The sequence below is a fragment of the Corvus moneduloides genome, chromosome 12 (genome assembly GCF_009650955.1).
Source record: "Corvus moneduloides isolate bCorMon1 chromosome 12, bCorMon1.pri, whole genome shotgun sequence".
Lineage (NCBI taxonomy): Eukaryota > Metazoa > Chordata > Aves > Passeriformes > Corvidae > Corvus > Corvus moneduloides.
The window spans coordinates 2,892,334-2,907,412 of NC_045487.1; the positions used below are offsets into that span (position 1 = coordinate 2,892,334).

Here is a 15,079-nt window from a genome sequence, read left to right on the forward strand (position 1 = left end):
TATTTTTCCTTCTCTCATCTCTCCCAGAGCTGTCTCTGGGGTGTTGATTCCTTGCTGAGGCTCCCAGAGTGGAGCAGCATTCATGAAATAAGATGATCACCATGAGGATAGTTTGGGCTTTCCAAACTATGTTATCTCCGTGGTGGATTCAGATCCGTCTCTCCTTCTGGATCCTCATAAAGGACAAGTTTTCCACTGCCATATCCTACAACCAGCAGAGATCAAATGTTCTCCTCAGTGGTGGTCACATATCCCTTCATGCATGGAGACTTTTTCTGCTGGAGGTGACTTACCCTGAGTTTTTGAAGCTTTACCAGTAATTCAGCTCCTGTGTTCTTCCCAAATGTTTCCCCCCATCTACAAGTCCAATGCACGTTTTGTTTGCTGCGTCTTGCAATGTATCCATGAAAAAATTTGATAAAGTCAGGCTTAATGCACTTTCCTCTGCAAACAGCACCTCCTTCATCTCCTCAAACTTCATCAGACTTTATCCTGGTTTGTGGTATCCCAGCCAATGCAGAGACCACAGACAAGTACTCATATCCAGGCCAGACTGAGTCAAGCTTTCAAATAAGATTTTATGGGACTATCAAACGCTTCACTAAAACACAGAGATATTTGCCCAGAAACCATCGTAGCTGTTTTAATCTTCCTGGCCAGGCAATTAGAGATGGAGGAGCTGCTCACACGATTGTGAATATCTCTTATGGAGGTTTCTCCTAGTTTAGAGCCAGAAGGAATGTTTTCGACTGAGCTTTCCTCCCTGCTAAAATGCCCTGAGCTCCAAGAGCTATATCAGTACCCCAGAGCTGTTTGGTAGCAGGAGGAAATCTGGGCACAGCTCCTCAAACTGTGATTTTCAGATGCAAAGTAAAGTTAGCCTGGTCACCAAATCAACTTTGTCAGTGCCCTGCAGTGCATTAACTACCTCTGTTTGTCTCTTGGTGGCCCTGCACAGGTTGTTGGAGCCAAGACTGGCAGATGAGACTTGACGTCCACCCATGTGGACCTGACCCTATAGCACCTGTGGGCTGCCCTGGGTCACCTCAACCCAGAGCAAAGGAAATAAGGACTGGGAAAGGAGAAGCTCAAGACCTGAGGCCGCTCTGTGTTGGCTTGTCATCACCTGACTTAATAGTTAACATTATTATTACATTTAAGAGAGAACATAAGGAATGCATTTGTCTGGAATTACTTATCACTTGGAAGTCTGGGCTCACAAGGAGATATGAACAGCTTTAGCAGGTCAGGCTGGAAGCCCATGCCAAATAACCTCCTATCTGCAACAGTAGTGAGAGCCCAGCAAAGAGTACAAATGTAGGTCAGTCCTACAGCGATACTTCCCCCCCAAATACTTGCCCAACCTACAGTGGTTTCTGGCTCAGGCACTTTCTGAACCAGACATGGAGCCTTTCTGTTTAATACAAAACCCAGATGGATTTTAAAAACCTCTGATGAGTTTTTCTTTCATGAATGCATCCAGTAAACTTTTAACACTCCCAGGATCCCGTGGCAAGGAGTTCCACAGGATGACAAAGCATGGAGTGGAGATTGCTCCTGCTTGGTGGGAACTGCCAGCCACCAGCTTCATTTCATGCTTCTGAGTTCTGTGTTAGAGGCAAAACCAGCAAACAGCTGCTCGGTATTCTCTCCTTGTCATTCCTAATTCCTGAGAAGGCCATCAGATCCTCTCACTCGTCTCTCTTCTGGCTGAAGAAACAGAGTTCATTTAATCGTTCTCACACTGAAGACCGAGTCTTTAATTATCCTTGGCGCCGTCCTCTAAGTGTGTTCCAGTTGGACTGGTTCCTTTGGGAGCTGGGAGATTTCGGGTGTTCCAGGTGGAGATGCACCAAAGGTTTATAAAATAACACTCTATCTATCTATCTATCTATCTATCTATCTATCCCTTCTTCATTTCTTAATAATTCCTAACATTTACTTTACTTCCTGAGAGTTACAAGTCCAAACTATTTCCCAGGATAATCACCCTCAGAGCTCTATCTCTCCTCAATGATTAGAGTTAGTTTAGAGTGTAAGAGTCAGGGTTACTTTAGAGGATTCCCAGCACCCTCCTCCTCCCCTGTGTCCATCACTTGACATTTATCTATCCTGAATTTCACCTGACGTTTTCTCACTCAGCCATGGACTTCCAGATGGATTTTTGGCATTTCATCACAGTCACCTTTCATCTTTAGTCCTTGAATAATTCAGTATTACCAGCAGGGTGGACTCATCAGTCTGTCTCCATCCTCAGATGGAGATTTCTTCTCCATTTTTCCTTGGTTTGACACTGGATCCTAATCCATCTGTCAAGTAGAGTGACCCATACAGAACTGTGCCATTAGTGACTGCTGAAATGCCTCGGAAAGCATCTTTCCCTCCCAGGATGAGTGATGTGGGAAGAGAAGTAGAAAGAAATTTCCTCTTATTCCTGGAAATAAATGACAATTGTTCTAAAAGTCTGCAGACGTCTGGCTATTACATCATCCGAGGCTCTGCAGTTTCCAGCTAGCAGTTCCTTAACAAAGGAGATGCATTTCCTTCAAGGAATTCCACCATTTACACATCTGATATTAATTCTTACTGGGCAAAAACAAGAATAGGCACAAGTGACTTTTCCAGTTGGTGTTTACTCTTTCCCAGGCCGCAAAACTTCCATTGACTGTGAAACTTCAATTTGCTGCATAACAAATGCCTGCTTTTGTAATAGGCTAATAAAGCTGTTTCACAAATAACAGCATGAGAAGCTGCAGATGCTGACCTAAAAAAAAAAAACCCAAATAAATACAAGCAACATTAGGGTTTAATTCGATTATTTATTAAATATTTATCACAGTATCTGGGAATGGCAGGAATTTCATTCTGCCCAGCTGGTCATTCTGAGATGTTGAAGCCAGCAAAGGGATGGCAAGAGGGAGATCTTGTGCCTCCTGGGAGCTCTAAATCGCACTTCGAGGCTGGAATTTGGTTCTTTGCTCCTATTTCGCCATCCCTGAGGAAAGGAAGGTGTTTCTTTGCTCACTTACATGGGGGAAAGCTTTTTTTTGAAAGTGTGGAAAGCACAGAAATCTGGATTGTCAGTAGCCCAGCCCAAGCTTGGTGGTTATAAATAAAATGAGCCAGGAGAAAATCCTTGGTCCTGAGGTGTCAGGGCTTGTAGCCCTTGGGATGATCCCTGGGATCCAGGCATTCCCTGGGAGCACTACTCTCATCCCCATGTTCACCCAGCCCACCTCACGCAGATTTTCTGGATGGGCAGAAAATGTGGCTGAGCACAGAAGGGAATATTTGGGCCGGGAAAGGGAGTTAGATGCTGATTACTGAGTAAATATTGCCCCCTTTGAAGCGAGCAGGTCTGTGTTTGGGCAGGATCAGATACTCTTTGCTCACAGTTTGAGGCACATCATGAGTTATTTTGTATTCCTGCCATTGGGAACATGATTTCACCGCAGCCCATTGCAAAGGGCCAGCTGAGGTAAAGGGCAGGGAAAGGCGTTGGGATGCAGATGGCCTATGGCCACAGCCTGTTGTCCAGCTGGAAAATCCCTAATTTCTGCTATAACACAACCCAGCCATCAGACATTTTCCAGGGCAACTGCTGGGTGGGGAGGACAGGGACATCTGGATATTACCAGGGAAGCTCTCTCTGCCATGAACCATCCTCCTTGCTCCTTTATGGAGTCTGAGAATCTGAGATTTGAGCTTTATTCCTGCCTGGGAAGGCTTTATTTTTTCCCTTTCTCCATATTCAGTGTGGTAATAAAGTCAGGACATGAGGAATCTGGTCAATGTTGTGTTCCATCCCTGCCACACACGCCAGTGCCCTGTGTTTAAAGGCTGTATTTTGGAAATAAACCTTTTTTTCCTATCGTTTGTCCAAATCCTCGTATTTTTCCTAAGCAGCATCTGTTGCAGGGAGAAGTCAGTGGGTGTCAGTGTCATTCAGGATCAGACCAGGACAAGCAGGGCTCTCCTACGTCAGAGCTTTTCAGGGTTTTACCACATTTGGATGCAGCGTGGATCAGGGATCTGGCACGAATTGTTCTTCCGCATCTTCTGTCAGTGTCACTGAGATAGAAAACAGAAAGCACCAGCCTGCAATAAACTCCCAGATGTGCTAAGTACCACACAATGGAAATCCTTTCAGCAAACTGTCAGGAGGAAGAGACTTCACTGGGAGTAGGGAAGGGCAGCTGCCTCTGCTGGATTTGGCAGACTGGGTTTTACAGCTGCTCCCCACCCCATTACAACCCCATTTATCTGCTCCGTGCCCATCCCTGTCCTGCCCCTGCTGCAGACAGAGCTGTGCTGAGCTCAGGATAAGGAGCTTCATCCTCTCCAGGGGTGCTGGAGCTGTGATAACTCCACCAGTGCTGAGGGCAGTTTCTGAGAGTTTAAGGGTTTTTGGAGATGTTGTAACAAAATCTTTCTGCTCATGTGAGGACAGCTTTTTTAAGCACAAAAAAAAAATCAGATATTTGACATTTTCTGAGTTGCCACCCTCCAGAAGGAACAGCCGCTGCCTGGGTCAGGATCAAGTGCACTGGACTAAGGGAAGGAAAGAACATAACTGTGGCCCTGATCCTGCTGGAAGCATTTCCATGCCATGCTGAACACTTGGCTGCTCTGCCCTCAGCTGAGCTACCAACAGATGTGTTTTTTATGGCCACAGATAACTTTCTTCTGAACACGAAACCCCAGAGATAAAAAGGCCTTTATTTACAAGTGGTGGAGCAGAGAGGTTGCAAACTGCATCCCTGAGCCAGCCAAGATTTCTGTCCAGGGGTGGGAGAGGGGTGGGAAGTCAGTGGTGTTGGAAATAATACACCACATTTTGCCCCTGGCACTTCTGGGCTCGTTTGCACTCTTTCCACTGGGCTCTGTGAATTTCTCCTGCACGGAAAGAACAGAAATTAAGTAGAATCCAGCTTTTCACTTATCCCAGGCATGTTTGATTCTTAAAAATCTCTTTAAATGATTTTTTGGGGTGGCTCACATGACTTGGAAAGTCCTGGGGCATGGATCAGGGAGAGAAATCCTGCAGTGCCAGCTTCTTTGGTACAAAGGGATGAGACCCCTGTGTGCTCCCAGCTGTGGTGGGAAATCCCAGAAGATTTCTGGGCTCATAAATGGCATTATCTGCAAATAACTGCACCCACACAGAAAAGAATTCCTTTTATTTTGGGGGGAGGGGGGCATTTAGAGTTGCATCTTTAAAGCTCCCTCTCTGAAAAATGAGTTGAAGGAGGTTCCTTTCACAGGTCTACGCTCCAATTATTCCTGTAAACTCATCTAGCTGGGAGCCATCCCTTTTTGCTTCTTTACATGTAGAAATAAGGGAAAGGCTGAGCAGGGAGGCTGTGAATCCCTGTGAAGTAAGAATAGCAGCATCAGTAAGAGCTCTTCAATCAGGAGGACTTGCTGCCCTCGCTCCCAGGAGGGAATGTTCCCGGGAATGCCACGTTCCCAGCAGGAACAGCCTCATTTGCATTATGGCAGGACATGGAGACCCAGGTTGGGTTGGAAGTGTTGAGCAAACCTGGTGTGACAACATGGGCCTTGTTTCCAGACCCTGCTTACACTGAGCTGACCCTTTCCAGACCCTCCTCCCTGCTCCCAATGGAAACTTTGTGGGAAGGAACACGGAACCCCACTGCAAGGAATAAAGGTAGAAGAGCAAGAGAGAAAATAAGGCAAAAAGCATCTGAACCGTCACTGCCTCCAGAACTCCTGTAATCCCTCAGACTTCTCTGTTTTCTAATATGGTAGTGAGATTTCAGGGTATCCCATTAATCATCAAATTGTGGAATGGGCTCTTTTATAGATAATATCACTGTCTATTTAAAAAAAAACCAATACAATCAGAGTCAGGTTCAAAATCTGTTGTTTTTCTACGCAAACACACAGTGTTTTATTAACTCAGGGGTGAGAAATCAGCTGACACGGGCTGTGTTAGCCACAAACCACTGATAAATCCAAAGTACACGGAGGAAAATATCATTATCAGACCAAATTACACTCTCCAACTACAGGCTAAATTATTCCATGATTCCTGATTTTGCAAGATGATAAAATTCATGTTCTTGTGAAAGTTCATCCTCCAGTGCTCAGCTCCAAATCCCTTTACAGCAGCTAGAAATGAGTCATTAACTCCAACCCGGCTTGGATCAGGCTCCTCTCTGGGAAACTCCTTAAAAAATGATGGGAGTTTGCATATGGACAATCCTCAGAAATCATCTCAGTGTTTTATTTGTACACTCGTGTAAAAACTGAAAAGCACGGAAGCTGATCTTTTCCCAGGAGACAGAAAAATAAGGAGAATATTGTATCCTAGTAGAATAATCAATCTTCCTTGTGGGATGAACATTACAAATCAGAGGAATAATTTACCGTAGGTAATGATTTAGGAGCACAGATCCCACAAGAGATAATAGGATTTCACTTTGAATTTAACAATATTCCTTTAAAAATGCTTCCTCTGATTATAAAGCCGCTCTTATGGGTGCAATGTTTGTGTAGTAGGTATAAAAAGAGAAAGGGTAATGAGCTCTACTCATTAAAAAAGCAGAAAATATTATGCATTTCAACGAATAATTCAATATATTTTCTTTGTGTTCAGCTTGAAGGTTATTTAACAATCATTTGAAATTATAAGGCTATTTTTTTTAGGATTTGAGGGTTTTTTTTGGTAAAACAAAATAAAAAATTAAGATATATATCTTTTGCTGCAAGAACTAAGCCATTGAGTACAACAATGTTGTACAAATTGCAGACAACTGAAAGCAAGTTCATAATAAAATATAAATACAGAGCTAAAAGTTTCTCCTTTTCAGGAATAAGTCTGATGTCATATATACAAATATCAAATCACTATTAATGACTTTTTAAAGTACTGTGCCGTGATTTTAGAATGGAACTGATGCCTACAACCTTGACGGGAATATAATCTCTTTACTAGCATTTTTATCACTATAAAACACTGGTTTTATATGCTATTTTGTACTGAGAAGAATATTTTACAATGTTAGATTTCCATTTATCTTGTGGCTCTTAATGCGTTCTGTGATTTACGACCCATTTTGTTTTTCAGATCGGGAGTTCTGCGCTTCAAAGAAATTTTTTGCCAATGTTGTTATTCCCTGCTAAAACTCCATTTCAGTGGTAATGTATTTTTAAAGAGTGAAGCCCAAGAGCAGAAATAGCACAGATTTTTTTTTTTGAAATCTATACAGCCTTGTATAGTTTTCATGTACAGCCCAACATTCATCATCATCTCCCTGCTGCTTTAGGACCATTAATGTTATTATTCCCTTCTTTTTCTGCTAGGTAGGAATATTAATGAGATATCATTTCCCTGCTTCTGTAAAAATCTCTCTCCTGTTGCTTGTTCAGTGGATAAAACCTCCAAAGTCGGTGAGTAGTGAGACCACTGCTGAAACCCCATCCCCTGAACCCAGCTCTGTAAACTCACAAACCGCACTTCACGTTTCACCCGTGCTCCCTGGCTTTGCCTTCAGCTGCCCCCAAATTTAAGGAGCCAAAATTCCCCCCATCCCACCCGTTTTGTCGTCAAAGCATCCAACACTTTACTGAGGCGGATCAGAAGAATCACCACAAACAAACAAGCGGGCAAACTGATTAAACCCCGCCGAAAAAAGCCTTCTTAGTCATCAGATTTCCTGAGACTTTCCCCCTCTCTTGCTGCTCTACTTACTTGTAATTATGTCTGGGGCCATTCCTTCCTATTCCACGGGATAAACTGGAATATTCTGCTCGGCAGTTTTGTCTCTAGCCCTTTAAACACCAGAGACCTTAGAAGCAAACAACCTTTTTTTTCTGCCTGTTATGAAATTTTAATGATCTTCCAAGGCTCTTGAAATCAAACCAACTTTCTTCCCTCCCCCTGCCCCAACAACTTGGCTCCTTTCTACCTTTTGTTTCAGAACTGTGCCCAAACTAAATATACCAAGTCAGGAGGGAACTACAGCTTTAAAACAGGGGTTAAAGTGGCCCTTGTTTTTCTGCACCTCTTCCCGCTCCTGGAAAACACGGGATTTTGCTTGGGGAGCGTTGGAAAAAAGCAGGTTGGGGAGTGGAAAGCAGAGCAGGGATGCGGTCTCTGGGCAGAGAGTCCTCAAAAGGGGTTTCATGGAGGGGATGTGGGCCAAACAGCTTTGTGATGGATGTGTTTATCCTTAAAACTAAGGTCCCATTCAGTGCCGGGACAGCCGGGATTGGGCGGGAGAAGTGCCTGGGAGGACACGGGGGTGTGTTAAGGAGCCTTGTTCAAGCATTCCCTCCAGTGCCACGGCAAGGGTTTCTGTTAAAGGTAATCTGCAGACCTCAAGGATCACCAGGAAGGACACCAAAAGGGTTTTATTTTGCTGGGAAAGAGGAAAACCTCCCTCCAAAGCCTTCCCGGTCCCTGGACATGGCAGGGCTCAAAGGGCTGCAATGACAGGGGAGCTACAAGGTGACAAAAAATGCTGTAAAATAAGGAAGATGCCTGGCTAATCCCTGCTGCTGGAATGCATGTTCTCAACTCAGTACTTGTCTGGAGATTTGGGAGTCCTAAACCCTCCCAAGTGTATCTTTGCGCCTCTTGTCAATCCCCTTCACCCCAACAACTCCAAATCCACAGTATTTGACTCCTCTGTAACACCTCCTGCTGCCAGTCCTGCACTGCTCAGGCACAGATGGAAATCACAGCCTTTCTGGACGTTCCCTAATTGATGCCAAGTGCTTTTAGTTAGGTTGGAGAGAGCTGGCAGGGAATCCCTAAAATGCTGCTTTGTACCCCTGAGATACCCCAAAAAGCCATTCCAAGTGGAGTTAGCGGGTTGCAACCCAAATTTCACCTCACAGTTTGCTGTGTGGAGAACACCAGAACAAAACATGACCTGGCTTGAACTTTGAAGGGAGTTTTGTTATCTCAGGATGAGGAGATCTGACATAACTGCACTTGGTTCCAGAGGAGGGAGATGGAATTGGTGGATTGTCCTACTGGGCTGGCAGCTCTCCTGTCCCCATTTTATTGTCCTCATCAGTCCATTGGGATATGGATGGAGGAGAAGAAATAGCTCCAAGAAAAGTCCAGGGAAAGCATTTGGGATAAGAAGCAGAGGAAGAATTTGAGGTAACAGTGCAGGTTATGGGATGCAGACTGGGGATTTGGGGGATGTTCAAGAAGCTCCAGAGCATCCCTGCTGCCAACAGCTCAGGGACAGCAAGTGCTGCACCCCCATAAAGGGAGGAAGGGGCTGCACTTCCCAGCTGCCCCCAGCCCTCCTCATTTAGGATTTAACCCTCTGGAAGGGGCCGGTGCAGGGCTGAGCACGGCCAAGGGCTGGCCTGGGAACGGGCTGCGGGTTGGGATTCGCACAGCCCAGTCACTCACTCCCACGGCCCTGGGCAGCATTGTTCTCTAAAAGCAGACATGTTTCCTTCCAAGGAGCAGACATGGAAAGAAAAACACACACAAAAACAAATCATCTCGTCCTTCCTTCTCTGGATGGCGCACAGCCCACTCCCGCTTGTCACTGAGGCTCGAGGTGCACACAATCCCAGTATGACAGAGGCGATGGGGGCATGAAGAAGTTGCCTCCCAAGTCCCTTTTCCCTGGAAAATCCCCTCCTGATGATGGCAGACCAACCAAACTTTCTCCCCAACTCCTCCTATGAGCATCTCCCTGCTGCCAGCCCATCCCAGCACCTCCCAAAGGCAGGCGTGGGGTACTTGGGAGTTTTCCACGTGTCCAACTTTTCCTACTCTGTTGGGAAGGATCTGAATTAGCTCACGGCTCTGTCGGTCTTCCCTAATATTCACCCATGCACTTCCCTGCCTTTCTGTAAGCTTTGGGACTTCGCTAATGTCTTTCAGTGGTTTGGGGCTGCAGGGTTTTGTCTGGGAAGAAATTGCTGCAGAAAGAAGAAACAGCCATGTGTTATTTCATCCCACCTCCTGGGCTGCATCCAGTCCTCATGGCCTGAGGGCATTGAGATACAAAAATCCTGGGTGTTTTGTAGGGGATAAAACCACCCCTTGCAATGGGATCGCCACCACTTTTTGCCCTGCCTGTTATCTGTCCCTCATCATGTATTTTTTTAAGCTTTCTCCCCTCACAAAATATTCAGTAGATCATAACAGGCTCAAAACACAGTTGGGCATCTGTCCTGCTGCCGGGGCTTTTGGCTGAGTTTCGGTCATTACACGGGCCTGGCTCTACACAACCTGACAAATACGAGGTGAACTTTACCCCCGGGTCTGCCACCTTCACACAACAAGGGCACATATTCCACAGCTGGGGAGCTGTTATTCGGCTGGGACTGTACCACAGGTCAGAATTTATGGCTTTGTTATTATTATGTTTGTGAGCTTTACAGCCACACGGGCCCCACGGGAACCCGCAGCACTTTCGCTTGGCCGTGTCAGTCAGACATTCATAACCCACCAAAAAGGAAGCATTGAAAATGCTGGGAATATCCTGTCTAACACTGTCTCTCATCTCTCTGGCCCTCAGGTAAGGGCCAGACTTTGTTTGCACCCAGCAGCGGAGGAAGCTGATAAAGAGCATTAGAGGAACATGGAGGGGGAGTGAATGGCAATGAACACTCAGCAGCGCTGCTGCCAGACACCTCTGCTGCCCTGTTTGTTCCCTCTCATGACACATGTCCCAAATTTCCTGATCATAACAGTCATCATGTTGCTCTTGGTGTTTTATTGCCCTCTGATGTCGAGCCAGGAGCTTCACAATGGGAGTTAACCTGGTGTTAATGAGTTTAACCACTCCAGTTCATCTGCTGACTCCTCAGAGCATTAATGGCTTTGGGGGGACACAGAGAGTGATTGTCACTCAGGGACAATGTATAAACACACCACACTCTGCCCAGATTTCCCTGTGAGCCACCACAGCCATGCTGACAGCTCAAAAGCTTTGCTTTTTGGCTCGGGGATGTCCGTGGTTTGTCATGGAGGGTGTCTCTGGTGGGGTAAAATATCTGGGGTAGGAGATTTCCCTCGTAAGTGCCATGGAGAGATGATAATGAGCCTCTGCCAGGCTTCATTGTAGGGACTGCAGTGAGCAAACTTCTCTGTTGCAGCATGGGTTGTAGTGTCAGTGACATGGGGACATCTCTCACTGAGCAGGACCAAGCCATCCAGTGGGTTTAGCTGCCAGAAATGCCATCTGAGCCCCCTGAAGCAGCAAGGCCCTTCCCAAGAGCCACAGGCTCTTCAGAAAAGTCAAAATATTCCAAACAACAGAAGCTCTCACCCTCAAGGAGCACCAAGACCTCCCACCAGCCACAGTCAAGAGCTGACGCTGAACATACAAGATGTATATGATAATAAATATGCAAGTCCCTGATGCACTGTGCTGTGGTTTTCTGTAGAGTAGGATAAACTTTCCAGCCACCTTTTTTTTCTCCCTCCTGTCTGAAGAAATTATTCCATTCTGCACCTGTCCACAGAATACATCATCTTAATTCGGCATACCTCAGCTCCTGCTGGGCAAAGGCAACTGGATACCCTCAGGCAAAGGCCAAACCAGGAGTCCTTTAACCTAATAAGGCAGACAAGGCTACAAAGGCATCTACAGTTCCCTTGGATTTTCCTCCAGGGAGGCAGGTGCTGTCTATCCTCGAGAAGCACAAACATCTGACATGGCCATGACTTTGTCATTCCTTTCTTTCCCTTCTGTGTGTTCCCGTACTATGACAATTCCTGGCTTTCCAGCTGAGATCATGGAGTCATGGAATCCTGCAATGGTTTGGGTTGGAAGGTGCCTTAAAGATCAGCGTGTTCCTGCTGTGGGCAGGGACATCTTCCACTATCCCAGGTTGCTCCAAGCCCAAGCCAGCCTGGCCTTGGAAAGTTCCAGGCATCCACGGGCAGCCACAGCTGCTCTGGACAGCTTGTGCCAGGGCCTCACAGGGAAGAATTTCTTCCTGATATCTATTCTAGATCTACCCTCTTACATTTTGAAACAGTTATCAATTGTCTTATCTGTACATACTCTTGTCTAAAGTCCCTCTCCAGCTTTCAGTAGCCCAATTTTTGGCATCAATAGTCCAGAGCACGTACAATGTCTGGATTGGTGTAACCACCACCTGCCTTCCATCTGCAGATCCCTGTGTCATCCCCTTGTGCTGAGGATGGCCCTAAAATCCATGTGCTGGATCATCAGGGGGGCAGAATGTCCAGCAAAAATGCTGCATAACCACAGGAAACTGGAACTGATCCTCCTGTCTCCTGTCACCGCCTGCAAATTCCCAGTGACACACGAGAGGGAGAGGAGCATCCAAACAGTGCTACTGCTAAAACGGCGAAGGGAGGGATTTGCTGAGAACTCAGGGCAGTTTTTGTGGGAGAACAGAAGAGATTCAGTGTCCCCAGAACCTGCAGGGTCTCCCACATGCGCCAGCAATTCGCACTCAGGCTTTTATGAGGTGAGAGGAGCTGCTGGAAGGCTTTTTCCCCAGCTCGCTGGGGAGGCTCAGGCAAAGCCCTCCTGGTGAGGGCAGGCTCTCAGCCCAGGTGTGAGTGGCCAAAGTCAGGAGTTCCTGGAGTCTGCACATGCCAGCCTGGAGAATGGGCACGGGAAAAGGTTAGAAATGCAACATCTGCTTTATCAAAAATAAACCAGCATTCTGCTCCAGTACATGAGTGCTTTGCTGCACTACGAGAATTTCCCTCTTCCACGAGCTTCTGAATGAGGGAGCCAAGAATCTGAAAAGCTAAAAAAAATAGAAGAAAGACGGTGATAAACTTCAGCTCCAGTGCTGCGGGCAGAGGGTGAACAAATGCAGTCTGCTTTTGTGACATTCAGCAGAAAGCCAGAGCCGAGCAGGAAGAAAGGAGGATCCGATTTCACATCTCGTCTTAATGAGCCCAACATCACACGTGCCTCTCACAAGAAGAAAATGCTCTGTAGGCTCTGGAATGGCTGCCTGTGGATTTGTGCACATGTGGGACAGAGCTGGGTTGAGATAGGGTTGAGCTGTGTTGTTTAAACCCAGCTCCCCACTCGGGCATGTAAATTAATCCTTGTGGGCGCTTGGATTTGCACTTCACACTCTCAGCGAAATGTTAGACATTTGTGAGCTGCGTGAGACGGAGAAAAAGCAGCCTTTGGCCTGGCTGTCGGGGTGACCTGGCCTAATTTTGGTCCTGGCACCCCCCAGACCCACTCACATTTTTTTATTCCTCATTACATCCTGCGCAAATTCCTTCTGGTCTGAGAGTTTCCATTCTTGATCTCTGTCCAAAGGTGAGCGTTCTCTGTTGAAAGTTTGCTCTAAATTGATTTAACTATTTTTAAAAGTTACTCACTGCTGGATAAATATCCCTTTCCCCCTGCAAATGCATTTCCCTGATTTTCTCCTCCAAAGGGAGCAGCAGGGACATAGTAAAGCGTTCTAGGAAGAATAGTCTGGTTGATAGCAAGAGAGCCAAATGAAAGAGAAACAAAGAAAGCAAACAGGATATTTATGGCAACTCTAGAGACCTCTCTGTATGTAGACATTAAAAATAGCCCAAAAATAACAATATTGGCTTTCTGGTCTATCCTCAAACACAAAGAACAACCTTTGAAAGTCTTGCATGCACATCCAAAGCTTGTGTGGGTAACTGTGGATTGACAGGTGAAAGGAAATAATCCTGAGCACGTCCTTAACCTGTCTAAAAGGCAGTTTAACTTGTGCACACCCTGGAATACACACACCAGTCTAGTTTTAGATGGAGCTTAATCACTCACTCCTCATTTCCTTGGAGAAAACTGGTAGTTCTTAAGGGCAAAGAAAAACGTGGCTGAATTAGGCAGCTCTCGTGCCTTTTCCTGCTGCAAATTTTGAGTTGCTCCCTGTCCTTTTGAAAAAGCGAGTCGGTAGTATCGTCCTACGAGAAAGAAAAATGCTGTACTTTCAGTTTACTAAATAAGCACAAGAAAAGAACCATGCAAGGTTTATGTAGTTTGCAAGTGACTTAAAAACTAAAAATCCCTTTTTTTTTTCCACTGTAAGCATTGCTAATTTACAATGAATAGATCTTGCTGCTTTAGCAATTTCCATCTCCAAAAGGGTCCTGCACTGCCTAAATGTTCATTTTTCTGCCAAAACAGTAAATAAACTGGTCTTCCCCTTTTTGAGCACAAGAATTTGTCACTGCTACAACCTGAGGTCTTCCAATGTTGGTCAGAACTTGCTGAAGGGAAGAACTGCCTGAGATACATCTTCCCTATAGGGCTTTGTCCTTTCTGCTCTTTCCTCCAGCAAATGTATCAGATCCTGCTTTAGAAAGCTGGCTGGAACAAGTAAGGCAGTGTTTCAGTGTCCATTCTATTTTTCCAGCTGAATTTAAATTTCTTTTTAAACATAAATGGCGTCATTAACGTCAATTTGTGGATCTGTTAAGATGTAGGTGGTCTGATGCCTTAAATATGACTATGCTTCTTTCACTCCACCACTCTGAAAAATCCTTCAGCGGGATACAGCACCAGGAATTACCACCCAACTCCTTTTTTTTCTTTCTTTTTGTTCCCAAAACAGCTGCGTCACAGATAGCCCTCCCCTCCCCTTGCTCCTCTGACCCCTTACTCTGCAATCCTCTCGGATTCCCTCCAGGGACGGCAAATATTCCCTCCACCTTCCCCCAGAATTGTATGTTCCTTTAACCTCGGAACAATCTTCAGCCACTAAAAATAGACTCCCAATTCCCAACTTTGCCGGCCCTTGTCGTGCCACCAGTGCTTTTTGACATTCCGTTCTCCTCAGTGGATCGCATGCACAGTTCCTGCCTCCTTGACAGGGCTGACAAAAGCACAATGTGTCACCAAAATTTTAGACAGGAGTTCCAAGGACCAGACCAAAAAAGCAACCAATGAAAAAACCAGTGATTTGTTGAGAAGCCTTTTTGTACGAAGACCAACAGAGAAAAACATTCACAGAACTACAGACTCATGGAAACTCGAAATGAAAAATGGATTAGGTCATCCAGGCAATTTGTTTGCTAATTCAGGATAATCCCGTATGCCACTGGCTGGTTTAAAAGCCCTAAATGAGAGATGTCTTACCAGCATCT

General features: G+C 45.7%; 1 long non-coding RNA gene across 1 annotated transcript; it reads right to left on the minus strand.

Moving 5' to 3' along the window:
* Positions 1-2,799: 2,799 nt before the first annotated feature.
* Positions 2,800-7,829, minus strand: LOC116449676. The gene is made up of 2 exons (XR_004242495.1): positions 7,718-7,829; positions 2,800-4,071 (listed from the first exon to the last, which is right to left on the minus strand). It is a non-coding gene; the product is annotated as an uncharacterized LOC116449676 (long non-coding RNA).
* Between the last annotated feature and the right edge of the window lie 7,250 nt (positions 7,830-15,079).